The 20,935-nt window shown below is 46.0% G+C and overlaps 25 non-coding genes across 25 annotated transcripts; all 25 read left to right on the forward strand.

The window, feature by feature from the left end:
• Nucleotides 1-480: 480 nt before the first annotated feature.
• On the forward strand, nucleotides 481-596 carry Trnal-caa (transfer RNA leucine (anticodon CAA)). The gene is made up of 2 exons: nucleotides 481-518; nucleotides 551-596. It is a non-coding gene; the product is annotated as a tRNA-Leu (tRNA).
• Nucleotides 597-1,300: 704 nt separating this feature from the next.
• Nucleotides 1,301-1,416, forward strand: Trnal-caa (transfer RNA leucine (anticodon CAA)). The gene is made up of 2 exons: nucleotides 1,301-1,338; nucleotides 1,371-1,416. It is a non-coding gene; the product is annotated as a tRNA-Leu (tRNA).
• Nucleotides 1,417-2,120: 704 nt separating this feature from the next.
• Trnal-caa (transfer RNA leucine (anticodon CAA)) lies at nucleotides 2,121-2,236 on the forward strand. The gene is made up of 2 exons: nucleotides 2,121-2,158; nucleotides 2,191-2,236. It is a non-coding gene; the product is annotated as a tRNA-Leu (tRNA).
• A 704-nt stretch (nucleotides 2,237-2,940) lies between these two features.
• On the forward strand, nucleotides 2,941-3,056 carry Trnal-caa (transfer RNA leucine (anticodon CAA)). Its single transcript has 2 exons — nucleotides 2,941-2,978; nucleotides 3,011-3,056. It is a non-coding gene; the product is annotated as a tRNA-Leu (tRNA).
• Nucleotides 3,057-3,760: 704 nt separating this feature from the next.
• Nucleotides 3,761-3,876, forward strand: Trnal-caa (transfer RNA leucine (anticodon CAA)). The gene is made up of 2 exons: nucleotides 3,761-3,798; nucleotides 3,831-3,876. It is a non-coding gene; the product is annotated as a tRNA-Leu (tRNA).
• Nucleotides 3,877-4,580: 704 nt separating this feature from the next.
• Nucleotides 4,581-4,696, forward strand: Trnal-caa (transfer RNA leucine (anticodon CAA)). The gene is made up of 2 exons: nucleotides 4,581-4,618; nucleotides 4,651-4,696. It is a non-coding gene; the product is annotated as a tRNA-Leu (tRNA).
• Nucleotides 4,697-5,400: 704 nt separating this feature from the next.
• Trnal-caa (transfer RNA leucine (anticodon CAA)) lies at nucleotides 5,401-5,516 on the forward strand. The gene is made up of 2 exons: nucleotides 5,401-5,438; nucleotides 5,471-5,516. It is a non-coding gene; the product is annotated as a tRNA-Leu (tRNA).
• Nucleotides 5,517-6,220: 704 nt separating this feature from the next.
• On the forward strand, nucleotides 6,221-6,336 carry Trnal-caa (transfer RNA leucine (anticodon CAA)). Its single transcript has 2 exons — nucleotides 6,221-6,258; nucleotides 6,291-6,336. It is a non-coding gene; the product is annotated as a tRNA-Leu (tRNA).
• Nucleotides 6,337-7,040: 704 nt separating this feature from the next.
• Nucleotides 7,041-7,156, forward strand: Trnal-caa (transfer RNA leucine (anticodon CAA)). The gene is made up of 2 exons: nucleotides 7,041-7,078; nucleotides 7,111-7,156. It is a non-coding gene; the product is annotated as a tRNA-Leu (tRNA).
• Nucleotides 7,157-7,860: 704 nt separating this feature from the next.
• Trnal-caa (transfer RNA leucine (anticodon CAA)) lies at nucleotides 7,861-7,976 on the forward strand. Its single transcript has 2 exons — nucleotides 7,861-7,898; nucleotides 7,931-7,976. It is a non-coding gene; the product is annotated as a tRNA-Leu (tRNA).
• Nucleotides 7,977-8,680: 704 nt separating this feature from the next.
• Nucleotides 8,681-8,796, forward strand: Trnal-caa (transfer RNA leucine (anticodon CAA)). Its single transcript has 2 exons — nucleotides 8,681-8,718; nucleotides 8,751-8,796. It is a non-coding gene; the product is annotated as a tRNA-Leu (tRNA).
• A 704-nt stretch (nucleotides 8,797-9,500) lies between these two features.
• On the forward strand, nucleotides 9,501-9,616 carry Trnal-caa (transfer RNA leucine (anticodon CAA)). Its single transcript has 2 exons — nucleotides 9,501-9,538; nucleotides 9,571-9,616. It is a non-coding gene; the product is annotated as a tRNA-Leu (tRNA).
• A 704-nt stretch (nucleotides 9,617-10,320) lies between these two features.
• Nucleotides 10,321-10,436, forward strand: Trnal-caa (transfer RNA leucine (anticodon CAA)). Its single transcript has 2 exons — nucleotides 10,321-10,358; nucleotides 10,391-10,436. It is a non-coding gene; the product is annotated as a tRNA-Leu (tRNA).
• A 704-nt stretch (nucleotides 10,437-11,140) lies between these two features.
• Nucleotides 11,141-11,256, forward strand: Trnal-caa (transfer RNA leucine (anticodon CAA)). The gene is made up of 2 exons: nucleotides 11,141-11,178; nucleotides 11,211-11,256. It is a non-coding gene; the product is annotated as a tRNA-Leu (tRNA).
• A 704-nt stretch (nucleotides 11,257-11,960) lies between these two features.
• On the forward strand, nucleotides 11,961-12,076 carry Trnal-caa (transfer RNA leucine (anticodon CAA)). Its single transcript has 2 exons — nucleotides 11,961-11,998; nucleotides 12,031-12,076. It is a non-coding gene; the product is annotated as a tRNA-Leu (tRNA).
• A 704-nt stretch (nucleotides 12,077-12,780) lies between these two features.
• Nucleotides 12,781-12,896, forward strand: Trnal-caa (transfer RNA leucine (anticodon CAA)). The gene is made up of 2 exons: nucleotides 12,781-12,818; nucleotides 12,851-12,896. It is a non-coding gene; the product is annotated as a tRNA-Leu (tRNA).
• Nucleotides 12,897-13,600: 704 nt separating this feature from the next.
• Nucleotides 13,601-13,716, forward strand: Trnal-caa (transfer RNA leucine (anticodon CAA)). Its single transcript has 2 exons — nucleotides 13,601-13,638; nucleotides 13,671-13,716. It is a non-coding gene; the product is annotated as a tRNA-Leu (tRNA).
• A 704-nt stretch (nucleotides 13,717-14,420) lies between these two features.
• Nucleotides 14,421-14,536, forward strand: Trnal-caa (transfer RNA leucine (anticodon CAA)). The gene is made up of 2 exons: nucleotides 14,421-14,458; nucleotides 14,491-14,536. It is a non-coding gene; the product is annotated as a tRNA-Leu (tRNA).
• Nucleotides 14,537-15,240: 704 nt separating this feature from the next.
• Trnal-caa (transfer RNA leucine (anticodon CAA)) lies at nucleotides 15,241-15,356 on the forward strand. Its single transcript has 2 exons — nucleotides 15,241-15,278; nucleotides 15,311-15,356. It is a non-coding gene; the product is annotated as a tRNA-Leu (tRNA).
• A 704-nt stretch (nucleotides 15,357-16,060) lies between these two features.
• Nucleotides 16,061-16,176, forward strand: Trnal-caa (transfer RNA leucine (anticodon CAA)). The gene is made up of 2 exons: nucleotides 16,061-16,098; nucleotides 16,131-16,176. It is a non-coding gene; the product is annotated as a tRNA-Leu (tRNA).
• A 704-nt stretch (nucleotides 16,177-16,880) lies between these two features.
• On the forward strand, nucleotides 16,881-16,996 carry Trnal-caa (transfer RNA leucine (anticodon CAA)). Its single transcript has 2 exons — nucleotides 16,881-16,918; nucleotides 16,951-16,996. It is a non-coding gene; the product is annotated as a tRNA-Leu (tRNA).
• A 704-nt stretch (nucleotides 16,997-17,700) lies between these two features.
• On the forward strand, nucleotides 17,701-17,816 carry Trnal-caa (transfer RNA leucine (anticodon CAA)). The gene is made up of 2 exons: nucleotides 17,701-17,738; nucleotides 17,771-17,816. It is a non-coding gene; the product is annotated as a tRNA-Leu (tRNA).
• A 704-nt stretch (nucleotides 17,817-18,520) lies between these two features.
• Nucleotides 18,521-18,636, forward strand: Trnal-caa (transfer RNA leucine (anticodon CAA)). The gene is made up of 2 exons: nucleotides 18,521-18,558; nucleotides 18,591-18,636. It is a non-coding gene; the product is annotated as a tRNA-Leu (tRNA).
• Nucleotides 18,637-19,340: 704 nt separating this feature from the next.
• Nucleotides 19,341-19,456, forward strand: Trnal-caa (transfer RNA leucine (anticodon CAA)). The gene is made up of 2 exons: nucleotides 19,341-19,378; nucleotides 19,411-19,456. It is a non-coding gene; the product is annotated as a tRNA-Leu (tRNA).
• Nucleotides 19,457-20,160: 704 nt separating this feature from the next.
• Nucleotides 20,161-20,276, forward strand: Trnal-caa (transfer RNA leucine (anticodon CAA)). The gene is made up of 2 exons: nucleotides 20,161-20,198; nucleotides 20,231-20,276. It is a non-coding gene; the product is annotated as a tRNA-Leu (tRNA).
• The last annotated feature ends 659 nt before the right edge of the window (nucleotides 20,277-20,935 follow it).

The following is a 20,935-nucleotide window of genomic DNA, read 5'->3' on the forward strand; positions in this document are numbered from 1 at the left end:
CCGCAAACACGTCAAAAGGGACACTTGTGGTATGGAAACGACTCTTATCTGGAGATGCAGAGTGCTAACGACAGTGTGAGGAAACAGTGCAGGCTGACCAGTACATCATCTGTACAATAACAGTCGCTGATGAAATACACAGAACTCGAAATAAATTCATATACTCAAAATATTACTGTATGGAGATTACAACGTGACCAAAACTTGAAATATTACTCGACAGATAGACCTCCGCATTCTGTCTAATCTCTGACGTCTTTAACAGACGACTTAGTTTCGAACAAAAGGTATTGATTGCTGTGATTATACGGATTTGAGAAACTCTTTTGGTGGTACATTCTGCGCTATATTTGTGCGGCTGCGCCTGGCGCACGTCTAACGGGTGCAGAAATCATGCCTGCGTACTGTGGCAACGTGGATGCGACAACTACATCAACTGTAAGTCCTCTAATAGAACAAACGAGGAGCATCAAATCAAGTGTCAGGATGGCCGAGCGGTCTAAGGCGCCAGACTCAAGGAAAAACCTTGGCTGCAGTAGCAGCTAGAGCCTTCTGGTCCTCGAGTGAGGGCGTGGGTTCGAATCCCACTCCTGACACAGATTTTGTCGCTTCTCTAGAGCACCCTGCGTAGCATTGAGATCCTTTGTAAAGTGCAACAGCACGATACTGGCCGTGTTCTCCTAAGTGAAATCAAAAATTTGCATCAAACACAAGCGCACCTACGGCACCAAACTGTTTCTTCGGTAGTGTGAGCTACAAACAGAGAGTGTTGGTTGTAAATACGACGTTCCCCTCGTGAGGTTACTTCCGCGCCAAAGAGCCGCAAACACGTCAAAAGGGACACTTGTGGTATGGAAACGACTCTTATCTGGAGATGCAGAGTGCTAACGACAGTGTGAGGAAACAGTGCAGGCTGACCAGTACATCATCTGTACAATAACAGTCGCTGATGAAATACACAGAACTCGAAATAAATTCATATACTCAAAATATTACTGTATGGAGATTACAACGTGACCAAAACTTGAAATATTACTCGACAGATAGACCTCCGCATTCTGTCTAATCTCTGACGTCTTTAACAGACGACTTAGTTTCGAACAAAAGGTATTGATTGCTGTGATTATACGGATTTGAGAAACTCTTTTGGTGGTACATTCTGCGCTATATTTGTGCGGCTGCGCCTGGCGCACGTCTAACGGGTGCAGAAATCATGCCTGCGTACTGTGGCAACGTGGATGCGACAACTACATCAACTGTAAGTCCTCTAATAGAACAAACGAGGAGCATCAAATCAAGTGTCAGGATGGCCGAGCGGTCTAAGGCGCCAGACTCAAGGAAAAACCTTGGCTGCAGTAGCAGCTAGAGCCTTCTGGTCCTCGAGTGAGGGCGTGGGTTCGAATCCCACTCCTGACACAGATTTTGTCGCTTCTCTAGAGCACCCTGCGTAGCATTGAGATCCTTTGTAAAGTGCAACAGCACGATACTGGCCGTGTTCTCCTAAGTGAAATCAAAAATTTGCATCAAACACAAGCGCACCTACGGCACCAAACTGTTTCTTCGGTAGTGTGAGCTACAAACAGAGAGTGTTGGTTGTAAATACGACGTTCCCCTCGTGAGGTTACTTCCGCGCCAAAGAGCCGCAAACACGTCAAAAGGGACACTTGTGGTATGGAAACGACTCTTATCTGGAGATGCAGAGTGCTAACGACAGTGTGAGGAAACAGTGCAGGCTGACCAGTACATCATCTGTACAATAACAGTCGCTGATGAAATACACAGAACTCGAAATAAATTCATATACTCAAAATATTACTGTATGGAGATTACAACGTGACCAAAACTTGAAATATTACTCGACAGATAGACCTCCGCATTCTGTCTAATCTCTGACGTCTTTAACAGACGACTTAGTTTCGAACAAAAGGTATTGATTGCTGTGATTATACGGATTTGAGAAACTCTTTTGGTGGTACATTCTGCGCTATATTTGTGCGGCTGCGCCTGGCGCACGTCTAACGGGTGCAGAAATCATGCCTGCGTACTGTGGCAACGTGGATGCGACAACTACATCAACTGTAAGTCCTCTAATAGAACAAACGAGGAGCATCAAATCAAGTGTCAGGATGGCCGAGCGGTCTAAGGCGCCAGACTCAAGGAAAAACCTTGGCTGCAGTAGCAGCTAGAGCCTTCTGGTCCTCGAGTGAGGGCGTGGGTTCGAATCCCACTCCTGACACAGATTTTGTCGCTTCTCTAGAGCACCCTGCGTAGCATTGAGATCCTTTGTAAAGTGCAACAGCACGATACTGGCCGTGTTCTCCTAAGTGAAATCAAAAATTTGCATCAAACACAAGCGCACCTACGGCACCAAACTGTTTCTTCGGTAGTGTGAGCTACAAACAGAGAGTGTTGGTTGTAAATACGACGTTCCCCTCGTGAGGTTACTTCCGCGCCAAAGAGCCGCAAACACGTCAAAAGGGACACTTGTGGTATGGAAACGACTCTTATCTGGAGATGCAGAGTGCTAACGACAGTGTGAGGAAACAGTGCAGGCTGACCAGTACATCATCTGTACAATAACAGTCGCTGATGAAATACACAGAACTCGAAATAAATTCATATACTCAAAATATTACTGTATGGAGATTACAACGTGACCAAAACTTGAAATATTACTCGACAGATAGACCTCCGCATTCTGTCTAATCTCTGACGTCTTTAACAGACGACTTAGTTTCGAACAAAAGGTATTGATTGCTGTGATTATACGGATTTGAGAAACTCTTTTGGTGGTACATTCTGCGCTATATTTGTGCGGCTGCGCCTGGCGCACGTCTAACGGGTGCAGAAATCATGCCTGCGTACTGTGGCAACGTGGATGCGACAACTACATCAACTGTAAGTCCTCTAATAGAACAAACGAGGAGCATCAAATCAAGTGTCAGGATGGCCGAGCGGTCTAAGGCGCCAGACTCAAGGAAAAACCTTGGCTGCAGTAGCAGCTAGAGCCTTCTGGTCCTCGAGTGAGGGCGTGGGTTCGAATCCCACTCCTGACACAGATTTTGTCGCTTCTCTAGAGCACCCTGCGTAGCATTGAGATCCTTTGTAAAGTGCAACAGCACGATACTGGCCGTGTTCTCCTAAGTGAAATCAAAAATTTGCATCAAACACAAGCGCACCTACGGCACCAAACTGTTTCTTCGGTAGTGTGAGCTACAAACAGAGAGTGTTGGTTGTAAATACGACGTTCCCCTCGTGAGGTTACTTCCGCGCCAAAGAGCCGCAAACACGTCAAAAGGGACACTTGTGGTATGGAAACGACTCTTATCTGGAGATGCAGAGTGCTAACGACAGTGTGAGGAAACAGTGCAGGCTGACCAGTACATCATCTGTACAATAACAGTCGCTGATGAAATACACAGAACTCGAAATAAATTCATATACTCAAAATATTACTGTATGGAGATTACAACGTGACCAAAACTTGAAATATTACTCGACAGATAGACCTCCGCATTCTGTCTAATCTCTGACGTCTTTAACAGACGACTTAGTTTCGAACAAAAGGTATTGATTGCTGTGATTATACGGATTTGAGAAACTCTTTTGGTGGTACATTCTGCGCTATATTTGTGCGGCTGCGCCTGGCGCACGTCTAACGGGTGCAGAAATCATGCCTGCGTACTGTGGCAACGTGGATGCGACAACTACATCAACTGTAAGTCCTCTAATAGAACAAACGAGGAGCATCAAATCAAGTGTCAGGATGGCCGAGCGGTCTAAGGCGCCAGACTCAAGGAAAAACCTTGGCTGCAGTAGCAGCTAGAGCCTTCTGGTCCTCGAGTGAGGGCGTGGGTTCGAATCCCACTCCTGACACAGATTTTGTCGCTTCTCTAGAGCACCCTGCGTAGCATTGAGATCCTTTGTAAAGTGCAACAGCACGATACTGGCCGTGTTCTCCTAAGTGAAATCAAAAATTTGCATCAAACACAAGCGCACCTACGGCACCAAACTGTTTCTTCGGTAGTGTGAGCTACAAACAGAGAGTGTTGGTTGTAAATACGACGTTCCCCTCGTGAGGTTACTTCCGCGCCAAAGAGCCGCAAACACGTCAAAAGGGACACTTGTGGTATGGAAACGACTCTTATCTGGAGATGCAGAGTGCTAACGACAGTGTGAGGAAACAGTGCAGGCTGACCAGTACATCATCTGTACAATAACAGTCGCTGATGAAATACACAGAACTCGAAATAAATTCATATACTCAAAATATTACTGTATGGAGATTACAACGTGACCAAAACTTGAAATATTACTCGACAGATAGACCTCCGCATTCTGTCTAATCTCTGACGTCTTTAACAGACGACTTAGTTTCGAACAAAAGGTATTGATTGCTGTGATTATACGGATTTGAGAAACTCTTTTGGTGGTACATTCTGCGCTATATTTGTGCGGCTGCGCCTGGCGCACGTCTAACGGGTGCAGAAATCATGCCTGCGTACTGTGGCAACGTGGATGCGACAACTACATCAACTGTAAGTCCTCTAATAGAACAAACGAGGAGCATCAAATCAAGTGTCAGGATGGCCGAGCGGTCTAAGGCGCCAGACTCAAGGAAAAACCTTGGCTGCAGTAGCAGCTAGAGCCTTCTGGTCCTCGAATGAGGGCGTGGGTTCGAATCCCACTCCTGACACAGATTTTGTCGCTTCTCTAGAGCACCCTGCGTAGCATTGAGATCCTTTGTAAAGTGCAACAGCACGATACTGGCCGTGTTCTCCTAAGTGAAATCAAAAATTTGCATCAAACACAAGCGCACCTACGGCACCAAACTGTTTCTTCGGTAGTGTGAGCTACAAACAGAGAGTGTTGGTTGTAAATACGACGTTCCCCTCGTGAGGTTACTTCCGCGCCAAAGAGCCGCAAACACGTCAAAAGGGACACTTGTGGTATGGAAACGACTCTTATCTGGAGATGCAGAGTGCTAACGACAGTGTGAGGAAACAGTGCAGGCTGACCAGTACATCATCTGTACAATAACAGTCGCTGATGAAATACACAGAACTCGAAATAAATTCATATACTCAAAATATTACTGTATGGAGATTACAACGTGACCAAAACTTGAAATATTACTCGACAGATAGACCTCCGCATTCTGTCTAATCTCTGACGTCTTTAACAGACGACTTAGTTTCGAACAAAAGGTATTGATTGCTGTGATTATACGGATTTGAGAAACTCTTTTGGTGGTACATTCTGCGCTATATTTGTGCGGCTGCGCCTGGCGCACGTCTAACGGGTGCAGAAATCATGCCTGCGTACTGTGGCAACGTGGATGCGACAACTACATCAACTGTAAGTCCTCTAATAGAACAAACGAGGAGCATCAAATCAAGTGTCAGGATGGCCGAGCGGTCTAAGGCGCCAGACTCAAGGAAAAACCTTGGCTGCAGTAGCAGCTAGAGCCTTCTGGTCCTCGAGTGAGGGCGTGGGTTCGAATCCCACTCCTGACACAGATTTTGTCGCTTCTCTAGAGCACCCTGCGTAGCATTGAGATCCTTTGTAAAGTGCAACAGCACGATACTGGCCGTGTTCTCCTAAGTGAAATCAAAAATTTGCATCAAACACAAGCGCACCTACGGCACCAAACTGTTTCTTCGGTAGTGTGAGCTACAAACAGAGAGTGTTGGTTGTAAATACGACGTTCCCCTCGTGAGGTTACTTCCGCGCCAAAGAGCCGCAAACACGTCAAAAGGGACACTTGTGGTATGGAAACGACTCTTATCTGGAGATGCAGAGTGCTAACGACAGTGTGAGGAAACAGTGCAGGCTGACCAGTACATCATCTGTACAATAACAGTCGCTGATGAAATACACAGAACTCGAAATAAATTCATATACTCAAAATATTACTGTATGGAGATTACAACGTGACCAAAACTTGAAATATTACTCGACAGATAGACCTCCGCATTCTGTCTAATCTCTGACGTCTTTAACAGACGACTTAGTTTCGAACAAAAGGTATTGATTGCTGTGATTATACGGATTTGAGAAACTCTTTTGGTGGTACATTCTGCGCTATATTTGTGCGGCTGCGCCTGGCGCACGTCTAACGGGTGCAGAAATCATGCCTGCGTACTGTGGCAACGTGGATGCGACAACTACATCAACTGTAAGTCCTCTAATAGAACAAACGAGGAGCATCAAATCAAGTGTCAGGATGGCCGAGCGGTCTAAGGCGCCAGACTCAAGGAAAAACCTTGGCTGCAGTAGCAGCTAGAGCCTTCTGGTCCTCGAGTGAGGGCGTGGGTTCGAATCCCACTCCTGACACAGATTTTGTCGCTTCTCTAGAGCACCCTGCGTAGCATTGAGATCCTTTGTAAAGTGCAACAGCACGATACTGGCCGTGTTCTCCTAAGTGAAATCAAAAATTTGCATCAAACACAAGCGCACCTACGGCACCAAACTGTTTCTTCGGTAGTGTGAGCTACAAACAGAGAGTGTTGGTTGTAAATACGACGTTCCCCTCGTGAGGTTACTTCCGCGCCAAAGAGCCGCAAACACGTCAAAAGGGACACTTGTGGTATGGAAACGACTCTTATCTGGAGATGCAGAGTGCTAACGACAGTGTGAGGAAACAGTGCAGGCTGACCAGTACATCATCTGTACAATAACAGTCGCTGATGAAATACACAGAACTCGAAATAAATTCATATACTCAAAATATTACTGTATGGAGATTACAACGTGACCAAAACTTGAAATATTACTCGACAGATAGACCTCCGCATTCTGTCTAATCTCTGACGTCTTTAACAGACGACTTAGTTTCGAACAAAAGGTATTGATTGCTGTGATTATACGGATTTGAGAAACTCTTTTGGTGGTACATTCTGCGCTATATTTGTGCGGCTGCGCCTGGCGCACGTCTAACGGGTGCAGAAATCATGCCTGCGTACTGTGGCAACGTGGATGCGACAACTACATCAACTGTAAGTCCTCTAATAGAACAAACGAGGAGCATCAAATCAAGTGTCAGGATGGCCGAGCGGTCTAAGGCGCCAGACTCAAGGAAAAACCTTGGCTGCAGTAGCAGCTAGAGCCTTCTGGTCCTCGAATGAGGGCGTGGGTTCGAATCCCACTCCTGACACAGATTTTGTCGCTTCTCTAGAGCACCCTGCGTAGCATTGAGATCCTTTGTAAAGTGCAACAGCACGATACTGGCCGTGTTCTCCTAAGTGAAATCAAAAATTTGCATCAAACACAAGCGCACCTACGGCACCAAACTGTTTCTTCGGTAGTGTGAGCTACAAACAGAGAGTGTTGGTTGTAAATACGACGTTCCCCTCGTGAGGTTACTTCCGCGCCAAAGAGCCGCAAACACGTCAAAAGGGACACTTGTGGTATGGAAACGACTCTTATCTGGAGATGCAGAGTGCTAACGACAGTGTGAGGAAACAGTGCAGGCTGACCAGTACATCATCTGTACAATAACAGTCGCTGATGAAATACACAGAACTCGAAATAAATTCATATACTCAAAATATTACTGTATGGAGATTACAACGTGACCAAAACTTGAAATATTACTCGACAGATAGACCTCCGCATTCTGTCTAATCTCTGACGTCTTTAACAGACGACTTAGTTTCGAACAAAAGGTATTGATTGCTGTGATTATACGGATTTGAGAAACTCTTTTGGTGGTACATTCTGCGCTATATTTGTGCGGCTGCGCCTGGCGCACGTCTAACGGGTGCAGAAATCATGCCTGCGTACTGTGGCAACGTGGATGCGACAACTACATCAACTGTAAGTCCTCTAATAGAACAAACGAGGAGCATCAAATCAAGTGTCAGGATGGCCGAGCGGTCTAAGGCGCCAGACTCAAGGAAAAACCTTGGCTGCAGTAGCAGCTAGAGCCTTCTGGTCCTCGAGTGAGGGCGTGGGTTCGAATCCCACTCCTGACACAGATTTTGTCGCTTCTCTAGAGCACCCTGCGTAGCATTGAGATCCTTTGTAAAGTGCAACAGCACGATACTGGCCGTGTTCTCCTAAGTGAAATCAAAAATTTGCATCAAACACAAGCGCACCTACGGCACCAAACTGTTTCTTCGGTAGTGTGAGCTACAAACAGAGAGTGTTGGTTGTAAATACGACGTTCCCCTCGTGAGGTTACTTCCGCGCCAAAGAGCCGCAAACACGTCAAAAGGGACACTTGTGGTATGGAAACGACTCTTATCTGGAGATGCAGAGTGCTAACGACAGTGTGAGGAAACAGTGCAGGCTGACCAGTACATCATCTGTACAATAACAGTCGCTGATGAAATACACAGAACTCGAAATAAATTCATATACTCAAAATATTACTGTATGGAGATTACAACGTGACCAAAACTTGAAATATTACTCGACAGATAGACCTCCGCATTCTGTCTAATCTCTGACGTCTTTAACAGACGACTTAGTTTCGAACAAAAGGTATTGATTGCTGTGATTATACGGATTTGAGAAACTCTTTTGGTGGTACATTCTGCGCTATATTTGTGCGGCTGCGCCTGGCGCACGTCTAACGGGTGCAGAAATCATGCCTGCGTACTGTGGCAACGTGGATGCGACAACTACATCAACTGTAAGTCCTCTAATAGAACAAACGAGGAGCATCAAATCAAGTGTCAGGATGGCCGAGCGGTCTAAGGCGCCAGACTCAAGGAAAAACCTTGGCTGCAGTAGCAGCTAGAGCCTTCTGGTCCTCGAGTGAGGGCGTGGGTTCGAATCCCACTCCTGACACAGATTTTGTCGCTTCTCTAGAGCACCCTGCGTAGCATTGAGATCCTTTGTAAAGTGCAACAGCACGATACTGGCCGTGTTCTCCTAAGTGAAATCAAAAATTTGCATCAAACACAAGCGCACCTACGGCACCAAACTGTTTCTTCGGTAGTGTGAGCTACAAACAGAGAGTGTTGGTTGTAAATACGACGTTCCCCTCGTGAGGTTACTTCCGCGCCAAAGAGCCGCAAACACGTCAAAAGGGACACTTGTGGTATGGAAACGACTCTTATCTGGAGATGCAGAGTGCTAACGACAGTGTGAGGAAACAGTGCAGGCTGACCAGTACATCATCTGTACAATAACAGTCGCTGATGAAATACACAGAACTCGAAATAAATTCATATACTCAAAATATTACTGTATGGAGATTACAACGTGACCAAAACTTGAAATATTACTCGACAGATAGACCTCCGCATTCTGTCTAATCTCTGACGTCTTTAACAGACGACTTAGTTTCGAACAAAAGGTATTGATTGCTGTGATTATACGGATTTGAGAAACTCTTTTGGTGGTACATTCTGCGCTATATTTGTGCGGCTGCGCCTGGCGCACGTCTAACGGGTGCAGAAATCATGCCTGCGTACTGTGGCAACGTGGATGCGACAACTACATCAACTGTAAGTCCTCTAATAGAACAAACGAGGAGCATCAAATCAAGTGTCAGGATGGCCGAGCGGTCTAAGGCGCCAGACTCAAGGAAAAACCTTGGCTGCAGTAGCAGCTAGAGCCTTCTGGTCCTCGAATGAGGGCGTGGGTTCGAATCCCACTCCTGACACAGATTTTGTCGCTTCTCTAGAGCACCCTGCGTAGCATTGAGATCCTTTGTAAAGTGCAACAGCACGATACTGGCCGTGTTCTCCTAAGTGAAATCAAAAATTTGCATCAAACACAAGCGCACCTACGGCACCAAACTGTTTCTTCGGTAGTGTGAGCTACAAACAGAGAGTGTTGGTTGTAAATACGACGTTCCCCTCGTGAGGTTACTTCCGCGCCAAAGAGCCGCAAACACGTCAAAAGGGACACTTGTGGTATGGAAACGACTCTTATCTGGAGATGCAGAGTGCTAACGACAGTGTGAGGAAACAGTGCAGGCTGACCAGTACATCATCTGTACAATAACAGTCGCTGATGAAATACACAGAACTCGAAATAAATTCATATACTCAAAATATTACTGTATGGAGATTACAACGTGACCAAAACTTGAAATATTACTCGACAGATAGACCTCCGCATTCTGTCTAATCTCTGACGTCTTTAACAGACGACTTAGTTTCGAACAAAAGGTATTGATTGCTGTGATTATACGGATTTGAGAAACTCTTTTGGTGGTACATTCTGCGCTATATTTGTGCGGCTGCGCCTGGCGCACGTCTAACGGGTGCAGAAATCATGCCTGCGTACTGTGGCAACGTGGATGCGACAACTACATCAACTGTAAGTCCTCTAATAGAACAAACGAGGAGCATCAAATCAAGTGTCAGGATGGCCGAGCGGTCTAAGGCGCCAGACTCAAGGAAAAACCTTGGCTGCAGTAGCAGCTAGAGCCTTCTGGTCCTCGAATGAGGGCGTGGGTTCGAATCCCACTCCTGACACAGATTTTGTCGCTTCTCTAGAGCACCCTGCGTAGCATTGAGATCCTTTGTAAAGTGCAACAGCACGATACTGGCCGTGTTCTCCTAAGTGAAATCAAAAATTTGCATCAAACACAAGCGCACCTACGGCACCAAACTGTTTCTTCGGTAGTGTGAGCTACAAACAGAGAGTGTTGGTTGTAAATACGACGTTCCCCTCGTGAGGTTACTTCCGCGCCAAAGAGCCGCAAACACGTCAAAAGGGACACTTGTGGTATGGAAACGACTCTTATCTGGAGATGCAGAGTGCTAACGACAGTGTGAGGAAACAGTGCAGGCTGACCAGTACATCATCTGTACAATAACAGTCGCTGATGAAATACACAGAACTCGAAATAAATTCATATACTCAAAATATTACTGTATGGAGATTACAACGTGACCAAAACTTGAAATATTACTCGACAGATAGACCTCCGCATTCTGTCTAATCTCTGACGTCTTTAACAGACGACTTAGTTTCGAACAAAAGGTATTGATTGCTGTGATTATACGGATTTGAGAAACTCTTTTGGTGGTACATTCTGCGCTATATTTGTGCGGCTGCGCCTGGCGCACGTCTAACGGGTGCAGAAATCATGCCTGCGTACTGTGGCAACGTGGATGCGACAACTACATCAACTGTAAGTCCTCTAATAGAACAAACGAGGAGCATCAAATCAAGTGTCAGGATGGCCGAGCGGTCTAAGGCGCCAGACTCAAGGAAAAACCTTGGCTGCAGTAGCAGCTAGAGCCTTCTGGTCCTCGAATGAGGGCGTGGGTTCGAATCCCACTCCTGACACAGATTTTGTCGCTTCTCTAGAGCACCCTGCGTAGCATTGAGATCCTTTGTAAAGTGCAACAGCACGATACTGGCCGTGTTCTCCTAAGTGAAATCAAAAATTTGCATCAAACACAAGCGCACCTACGGCACCAAACTGTTTCTTCGGTAGTGTGAGCTACAAACAGAGAGTGTTGGTTGTAAATACGACGTTCCCCTCGTGAGGTTACTTCCGCGCCAAAGAGCCGCAAACACGTCAAAAGGGACACTTGTGGTATGGAAACGACTCTTATCTGGAGATGCAGAGTGCTAACGACAGTGTGAGGAAACAGTGCAGGCTGACCAGTACATCATCTGTACAATAACAGTCGCTGATGAAATACACAGAACTCGAAATAAATTCATATACTCAAAATATTACTGTATGGAGATTACAACGTGACCAAAACTTGAAATATTACTCGACAGATAGACCTCCGCATTCTGTCTAATCTCTGACGTCTTTAACAGACGACTTAGTTTCGAACAAAAGGTATTGATTGCTGTGATTATACGGATTTGAGAAACTCTTTTGGTGGTACATTCTGCGCTATATTTGTGCGGCTGCGCCTGGCGCACGTCTAACGGGTGCAGAAATCATGCCTGCGTACTGTGGCAACGTGGATGCGACAACTACATCAACTGTAAGTCCTCTAATAGAACAAACGAGGAGCATCAAATCAAGTGTGAGGATGGCCGAGCGGTCTAAGGCGCCAGACTCAAGGAAAAACCTTGGCTGCAGTAGCAGCTAGAGCCTTCTGGTCCTCGAATGAGGGCGTGGGTTCGAATCCCACTCCTGACACAGATTTTGTCGCTTCTCTAGAGCACCCTGCGTAGCATTGAGATCCTTTGTAAAGTGCAACAGCACGATACTGGCCGTGTTCTCCTAAGTGAAATCAAAAATTTGCATCAAACACAAGCGCACCTACGGCACCAAACTGTTTCTTCGGTAGTGTGAGCTACAAACAGAGAGTGTTGGTTGTAAATACGACGTTCCCCTCGTGAGGTTACTTCCGCGCCAAAGAGCCGCAAACACGTCAAAAGGGACACTTGTGGTATGGAAACGACTCTTATCTGGAGATGCAGAGTGCTAACGACAGTGTGAGGAAACAGTGCAGGCTGACCAGTACATCATCTGTACAATAACAGTCGCTGATGAAATACACAGAACTCGAAATAAATTCATATACTCAAAATATTACTGTATGGAGATTACAACGTGACCAAAACTTGAAATATTACTCGACAGATAGACCTCCGCATTCTGTCTAATCTCTGACGTCTTCAACAGACGACTTAGTTTCGAACAAAAAGTATTGATTGCTGTGATTATACGGATTTGAGAAACTCTTTTGGTGGTACATTCTGCGCTATATTTGTGCGGCTGCGCCTGGCGCACGTCTAACGGGTGCAGAAATCATGACTGCGTACTGTGGCAACGTGGATGCGACAACTACATCAACTGTAAGTCCTCTAATAGAACAAACGAGGAGCATCAAATCAAGTGTCAGGATGGCCGAGCGGTCTAAGGCGCCAGACTCAAGGAAAAACCTTGGCTGCAGTAGCAGCTAGAGCCTTCTGGTCCTCGAATGAGGGCGTGGGTTCGAATCCCACTCCTGACACAGATTTTGTCGCTTCTCTAGAGCACCCTGCGTAGCATTGAGATCCTTTGTAAAGTGCAACAGCACGATACTGGCCGTGTTCTCCTAAGTGAAATCAAAAATTTGCATCAAACACAAGCGCACCTACGGCACCAAACTGTTTCTTCGGTAGTGTGAGCTACAAACAGAGAGTGTTGGTTGTAAATACGACGTTCCCCTCGTGAGGTTACTTCCGCGCCAAAGAGCCGCAAACACGTCAAAAGGGACACTTGTGGTATGGAAACGACTCTTATCTGGAGATGCAGAGTGCTAACGACAGTGTGAGGAAACAGTGCAGGCTGACCAGTACATCATCTGTACAATAACAGTCGCTGATGAAATACACAGAACTCGAAATAAATTCATATACTCAAAATATTACTGTATGGAGATTACAACGTGACCAAAACTTGAAATATTACTCGACAGATAGACCTCCGCATTCTGTCTAATCTCTGACGTCTTTAACAGACGACTTAGTTTCGAACAAAAGGTATTGATTGCTGTGATTATACGGATTTGAGAAACTCTTTTGGTGGTACATTCTGCGCTATATTTGTGCGGCTGCGCCTGGCGCACGTCTAACGGGTGCAGAAATCATGCCTGCGTACTGTGGCAACGTGGATGCGACAACTACATCAACTGTAAGTCCTCTAATAGAACAAACGAGGAGCATCAAATCAAGTGTCAGGATGGCCGAGCGGTCTAAGGCGCCAGACTCAAGGAAAAACCTTGGCTGCAGTAGCAGCTAGAGCCTTCTGGTCCTCGAATGAGGGCGTGGGTTCGAATCCCACTCCTGACACAGATTTTGTCGCTTCTCTAGAGCACCCTGCGTAGCATTGAGATCCTTTGTAAAGTGCAACAGCACGATACTGGCCGTGTTCTCCTAAGTGAAATCAAAAATTTGCATCAAACACAAGCGCACCTACGGCACCAAACTGTTTCTTCGGTAGTGTGAGCTACAAACAGAGAGTGTTGGTTGTAAATACGACGTTCCCCTCGTGAGGTTACTTCCGCGCCAAAGAGCCGCAAACACGTCAAAAGGGACACTTGTGGTATGGAAACGACTCTTATCTGGAGATGCAGAGTGCTAACGACAGTGTGAGGAAACAGTGCAGGCTGACCAGTACATCATCTGTACAATAACAGTCGCTGATGAAATACACAGAACTCGAAATAAATTCATATACTCAAAATATTACTGTATGGAGATTACAACGTGACCAAAACTTGAAATATTACTCGACAGATAGACCTCCGCATTCTGTCTAATCTCTGACGTCTTTAACAGACGACTTAGTTTCGAACAAAAGGTATTGATTGCTGTGATTATACGGATTTGAGAAACTCTTTTGGTGGTACATTCTGCGCTATATTTGTGCGGCTGCGCCTGGCGCACGTCTAACGGGTGCAGAAATCATGCCTGCGTACTGTGGCAACGTGGATGCGACAACTACATCAACTGTAAGTCCTCTAATAGAACAAACGAGGAGCATCAAATCAAGTGTCAGGATGGCCGAGCGGTCTAAGGCGCCAGACTCAAGGAAAAACCTTGGCTGCAGTAGCAGCTAGAGCCTTCTGGTCCTCGAATGAGGGCGTGGGTTCGAATCCCACTCCTGACACAGATTTTGTCGCTTCTCTAGAGCACCCTGCGTAGCATTGAGATCCTTTGTAAAGTGCAACAGCACGATACTGGCCGTGTTCTCCTAAGTGAAATCAAAAATTTGCATCAAACACAAGCGCACCTACGGCACCAAACTGTTTCTTCGGTAGTGTGAGCTACAAACAGAGAGTGTTGGTTGTAAATACGACGTTCCCCTCGTGAGGTTACTTCCGCGCCAAAGAGCCGCAAACACGTCAAAAGGGACACTTGTGGTATGGAAACGACTCTTATCTGGAGATGCAGAGTGCTAACGACAGTGTGAGGAAACAGTGCAGGCTGACCAGTACATCATCTGTACAATAACAGTCGCTGATGAAATACACAGAACTCGAAATAAATTCATATACTCAAAATATTACTGTATGGAGATTACAACGTGACCAAAACTTGAAATATTACTCGACAGATAGACCTCCGCATTCTGTCTAATCTCTGACGTCTTTAACAGACGACTTAGTTTCGAACAAAAGGTATTGATTGCTGTGATTATACGGATTTGAGAAACTCTTTTGGTGGTACATTCTGCGCTATATTTGTGCGGCTGCGCCTGGCGCACGTCTAACGGGTGCAGAAATCATGCCTGCGTACTGTGGCAACGTGGATGCGACAACTACATCAACTGTAAGTCCTCTAATAGAACAAACGAGGAGCATCAAATCAAGTGTCAGGATGGCCGAGCGGTCTAAGGCGCCAGACTCAAGGAAAAACCTTGGCTGCAGTAGCAGCTAGAGCCTTCTGGTCCTCGAATGAGGGCGTGGGTTCGAATCCCACTCCTGACACAGATTTTGTCGCTTCTCTAGAGCACCCTGCGTAGCATTGAGATCCTTTGTAAAGTGCAACAGCACGATACTGGCCGTGTTCTCCTAAGTGAAATCAAAAATTTGCATCAAACACAAGCGCACCTACGGCACCAAACTGTTTCTTCGGTAGTGTGAGCTACAAACAGAGAGTGTTGGTTGTAAATACGACGTTCCCCTCGTGAGGTTACTTCCGCGCCAAAGAGCCGCAAACACGTCAAAAGGGACGCTTGTGGTATGGAAACGACTCTTATCTGGAGATGCAGAGTGCTAACGACAGTGTGAGGAAACAGTGCAGGCTGACCAGTACATCATCTGTACAATAACAGTCGCTGATGAAATACACAGAACTCGAAATAAATTCATATACTCAAAATATTACTGTATGGAGATTACAACGTGACCAAAACTTGAAATATTACTCGACAGATAGACCTCCGCATTCTGTCTAATCTCTGACGTCTTTAACAGACGACTTAGTTTCGAACAAAAGGTATTGATTGCTGTGATTATACGGATTTGAGAAACTCTTTTGGTGGTACATTCTGCGCTATATTTGTGCGGCTGCGCCTGGCGCACGTCTAACGGGTGCAGAAATCATGCCTGCGTACTGTGGCAACGTGGATGCGACAACTACATCAACTGTAAGTCCTCTAATAGAACAAACGAGGAGCATCAAATCAAGTGTCAGGATGGCCGAGCGGTCTAAGGCGCCAGACTCAAGGAAAAACCTTGGCTGCAGTAGCAGCTAGAGCCTTCTGGTCCTCGAATGAGGGCGTGGGTTCGAATCCCACTCCTGACACAGATTTTGTCGCTTCTCTAGAGCACCCTGCGTAGCATTGAGATCCTTTGTAAAGTGCAACAGCACGATACTGGCCGTGTTCTCCTAAGTGAAATCAAAAATTTGCATCAAACACAAGCGCACCTACGGCACCAAACTGTTTCTTCGGTAGTGTGAGCTACAAACAGAGAGTGTTGGTTGTAAATACGACGTTCCCCTCGTGAGGTTACTTCCGCGCCAAAGAGCCGCAAACACGTCAAAAGGGACACTTGTGGTATGGAAACGACTCTTATCTGGAGATGCAGAGTGCTAACGACAGTGTGAGGAAACAGTGCAGGCTGACCAGTACATCATCTGTACAATAACAGTCGCTGATGAAATACACAGAACTCGAAATAAATTCATATACTCAAAATATTACTGTATGGAGATTACAACGTGACCAAAACTTGAAATATTACTCGACAGATAGACCTCCGCATTCTGTCTAATCTCTGACGTCTTTAACAGACGACTTAGTTTCGAACAAAAGGTATTGATTGCTGTGATTATACGGATTTGAGAAACTCTTTTGGTGGTACATTCTGCGCTATATTTGTGCGGCTGCGCCTGGCGCACGTCTAACGGGTGCAGAAATCATGCCTGCGTACTGTGGCAACGTGGATGCGACAACTACATCAACTGTAAGTCCTCTAATAGAACAAACGAGGAGCATCAAATCAAGTGTCAGGATGGCCGAGCGGTCTAAGGCGCCAGACTCAAGGAAAAACCTTGGCTGCAGTAGCAGCTAGAGCCTTCTGGTCCTCGAATGAGGGCGTGGGTTCGAATCCCACTCCTGACACAGATTTTGTCGCTTCTCTAGAGCACCCTGCGTAGCATTGAGATCCTTTGTAAAGTGCAACAGCACGATACTGGCCGTGTTCTCCTAAGTGAAATCAAAAATTTGCATCAAACACAAGCGCACCTACGGCACCAAACTGTTTCTTCGGTAGTGTGAGCTACAAACAGAGAGTGTTGGTTGTAAATACGACGTTCCCCTCGTGAGGTTACTTCCGCGCCAAAGAGCCGCAAACACGTCAAAAGGGACACTTGTGGTATGGAAACGACTCTTATCTGGAGATGCAGAGTGCTAACGACAGTGTGAGGAAACAGTGCAGGCTGACCAGTACATCATCTGTACAATAACAGTCGCTGATGAAATACACAGAACTCGAAATAAATTCATATACTCAAAATATTACTGTATGGAGATTACAACGTGACCAAAACTTGAAATATTACTCGACAGATAGACCTCCGCATTCTGTCTAATCTCTGACGTCTTTAACAGACGACTTAGTTTCGAACAAAAGGTATTGATTGCTGTGATTATACGGATTTGAGAAACTCTTTTGGTGGTACATTCTGCGCTATATTTGTGCGGCTGCGCCTGGCGCACGTCTAACGGGTGCAGAAATCATGCCTGCGTACTGTGGCAACGTGGATGCGACAACTACATCAACTGTAAGTCCTCTAATAGAACAAACGAGGAGCATCAAATCAAGTGTCAGGATGGCCGAGCGGTCTAAGGCGCCAGACTCAAGGAAAAACCTTGGCTGCAGTAGCAGCTAGAGCCTTCTGGTCCTCGAATGAGGGCGTGGGTTCGAATCCCACTCCTGACACAGATTTTGTCGCTTCTCTAGAGCACCCTGCGTAGCATTGAGATCCTTTGTAAAGTGCAACAGCACGATACTGGCCGTGTTCTCCTAAGTGAAATCAAAAATTTGCATCAAACACAAGCGCACCTACGGCACCAAACTGTTTCTTCGGTAGTGTGAGCTACAAACAGAGAGTGTTGGTTGTAAATACGACGTTCCCCTCGTGAGGTTACTTCCGCGCCAAAGAGCCGCAAACACGTCAAAAGGGACACTTGTGGTATGGAAACGACTCTTATCTGGAGATGCAGAGTGCTAACGACAGTGTGAGGAAACAGTGCAGGCTGACCAGTACATCATCTGTACAATAACAGTCGCTGATGAAATACACAGAACTCGAAATAAATTCATATACTCAAAATATTACTGTATGGAGATTACAACGTGACCAAAACTTGAAATATTACTCGACAGATAGACCTCCGCATTCTGTCTAATCTCTGACGTCTTTAACAGACGACTTAGTTTCGAACAAAAGGTATTGATTGCTGTGATTATACGGATTTGAGAAACTCTTTTGGTGGTACATTCTGCGCTATATTTGTGCGGCTGCGCCTGGCGCACGTCTAACGGGTGCAGAAATCATGCCTGCGTACTGTGGCAACGTGGATGCGACAACTACATCAACTGTAAGTCCTCTAATAGAACAAACGAGGAGCATCAAATCAAGTGTCAGGATGGCCGAGCGGTCTAAGGCGCCAGACTCAAGGAAAAACCTTGGCTGCAGTAGCAGCTAGAGCCTTCTGGTCCTCGAATGAGGGCGTGGGTTCGAATCCCACTCCTGACACAGATTTTGTCGCTTCTCTAGAGCACCCTGCGTAGCATTGAGATCCTTTGTAAAGTGCAACAGCACGATACTGGCCGTGTTCTCCTAAGTGAAATCAAAAATTTGCATCAAACACAAGCGCACCTACGGCACCAAACTGTTTCTTCGGTAGTGTGAGCTACAAACAGAGAGTGTTGGTTGTAAATACGACGTTCCCCTCGTGAGGTTACTTCCGCGCCAAAGAGCCGCAAACACGTCAAAAGGGACACTTGTGGTATGGAAACGACTCTTATCTGGAGATGCAGAGTGCTAACGACAGTGTGAGGAAACAGTGCAGGCTGACCAGTACATCATCTGTACAATAACAGTCGCTGATGAAATACACAGAACTCGAAATAAATTCATATACTCAAAATATTACTGTATGGAGATTACAACGTGACCAAAACTTGAAATATTACTCGACAGATAGACCTCCGCATTCTGTCTAATCTCTGACGTCTTTAACAGACGACTTAGTTTCGAACAAAAGGTATTGATTGCTGTGATTATACGGATTTGAGAAACTCTTTTGGTGGTACATTCTGCGCTATATTTGTGCGGCTGCGCCTGGCGCACGTCTAACGGGTGCAGAAATCATGCCTGCGTACTGTGGCAACGTGGATGCGACAACTACATCAACTGTAAGTCCTCTAATAGAACAAACGAGGAGCATCAAATCAAGTGTCAGGATGGCCGAGCGGTCTAAGGCGCCAGACTCAAGGAAAAACCTTGGCTGCAGTAGCAGCTAGAGCCTTCTGGTCCTCGAATGAGGGCGTGGGTTCGAATCCCACTCCTGACACAGATTTTGTCGCTTCTCTAGAGCACCCTGCGTAGCATTGAGATCCTTTGTAAAGTGCAACAGCACGATACTGGCCGTGTTCTCCTAAGTGAAATCAAAAATTTGCATCAAACACAAGCGCACCTACGGCACCAAACTGTTTCTTCGGTAGTGTGAGCTACAAACAGAGAGTGTTGGTTGTAAATACGACGTTCCCCTCGTGAGGTTACTTCCGCGCCAAAGAGCCGCAAACACGTCAAAAGGGACACTTGTGGTATGGAAACGACTCTTATCTGGAGATGCAGAGTGCTAACGACAGTGTGAGGAAACAGTGCAGGCTGACCAGTACATCATCTGTACAATAACAGTCGCTGATGAAATACACAGAACTCGAAATAAATTCATATACTCAAAATATTACTGTATGGAGATTACAACGTGACCAAAACTTGAAATATTACTCGACAGATAGACCTCCGCATTCTGTCTAATCTCTGACGTCTTTAACAGACGACTTAGTTTCGAACAAAAGGTATTGATTGCTGTGATTATACGGATTTGAGAAACTCTTTTGGTGGTACATTCTGCGCTATATTTGTGCGGCTGCGCCTGGCGCACGTCTAACGGGTGCAGAAATCATGCCTGCGTACTGTGGCAACGTGGATGCGACAACTACATCAACTGTAAGTCCTCTAATAGAACAAACGAGGAGCATCAAATCAAGTGTCAGGATGGCCGAGCGGTCTAAGGCGCCAGACTCAAGGAAAAACCTTGGCTGCAGTAGCAGCTAGAGCCTTCTGGTCCTCGAATGAGGGCGTGGGTTCGAATCCCACTCCTGACACAGATTTTGTCGCTTCTCTAGAGCACCCTGCGTAGCATTGAGATCCTTTGTAAAGTGCAACAGCACGATACTGGCCGTGTTCTCCTAAGTGAAATCAAAAATTTGCATCAAACACAAGCGCACCTACGGCACCAAACTGTTTCTTCGGTAGTGTGAGCTACAAACAGAGAGTGTTGGTTGTAAATACGACGTTCCCCTCGTGAGGTTACTTCCGCGCCAAAGAGCCGCAAACACGTCAAAAGGGACACTTGTGGTATGGAAACGACTCTTATCTGGAGATGCAGAGTGCTAACGACAGTGTGAGGAAACAGTGCAGGCTGACCAGTACATCATCTGTACAATAACAGTCGCTGATGAAATACACAGAACTCGAAATAAATTCATATACTCAAAATATTACTGTATGGAGATTACAACGTGACCAAAACTTGAAATATTACTCGACAGATAGACCTCCGCATTCTGTCTAATCTCTGACGTCTTTAACAGACGACTTAGTTTCGAACAAAAGGTATTGATTGCTGTGATTATACGGATTTGAGAAACTCTTTTGGTGGTACATTCTGCGCTATATTTGTGCGGCTGCGCCTGGCGCACGTCTAACGGGTGCAGAAATCATGCCTGCGTACTGTGGCAACGTGGATGCGACAACTACATCA

Source organism: Schistocerca cancellata, chromosome 2, assembly GCF_023864275.1.
Source record: "Schistocerca cancellata isolate TAMUIC-IGC-003103 chromosome 2, iqSchCanc2.1, whole genome shotgun sequence".
NCBI classification, from domain to species: Eukaryota; Metazoa; Arthropoda; class Insecta; order Orthoptera; family Acrididae; genus Schistocerca; species Schistocerca cancellata.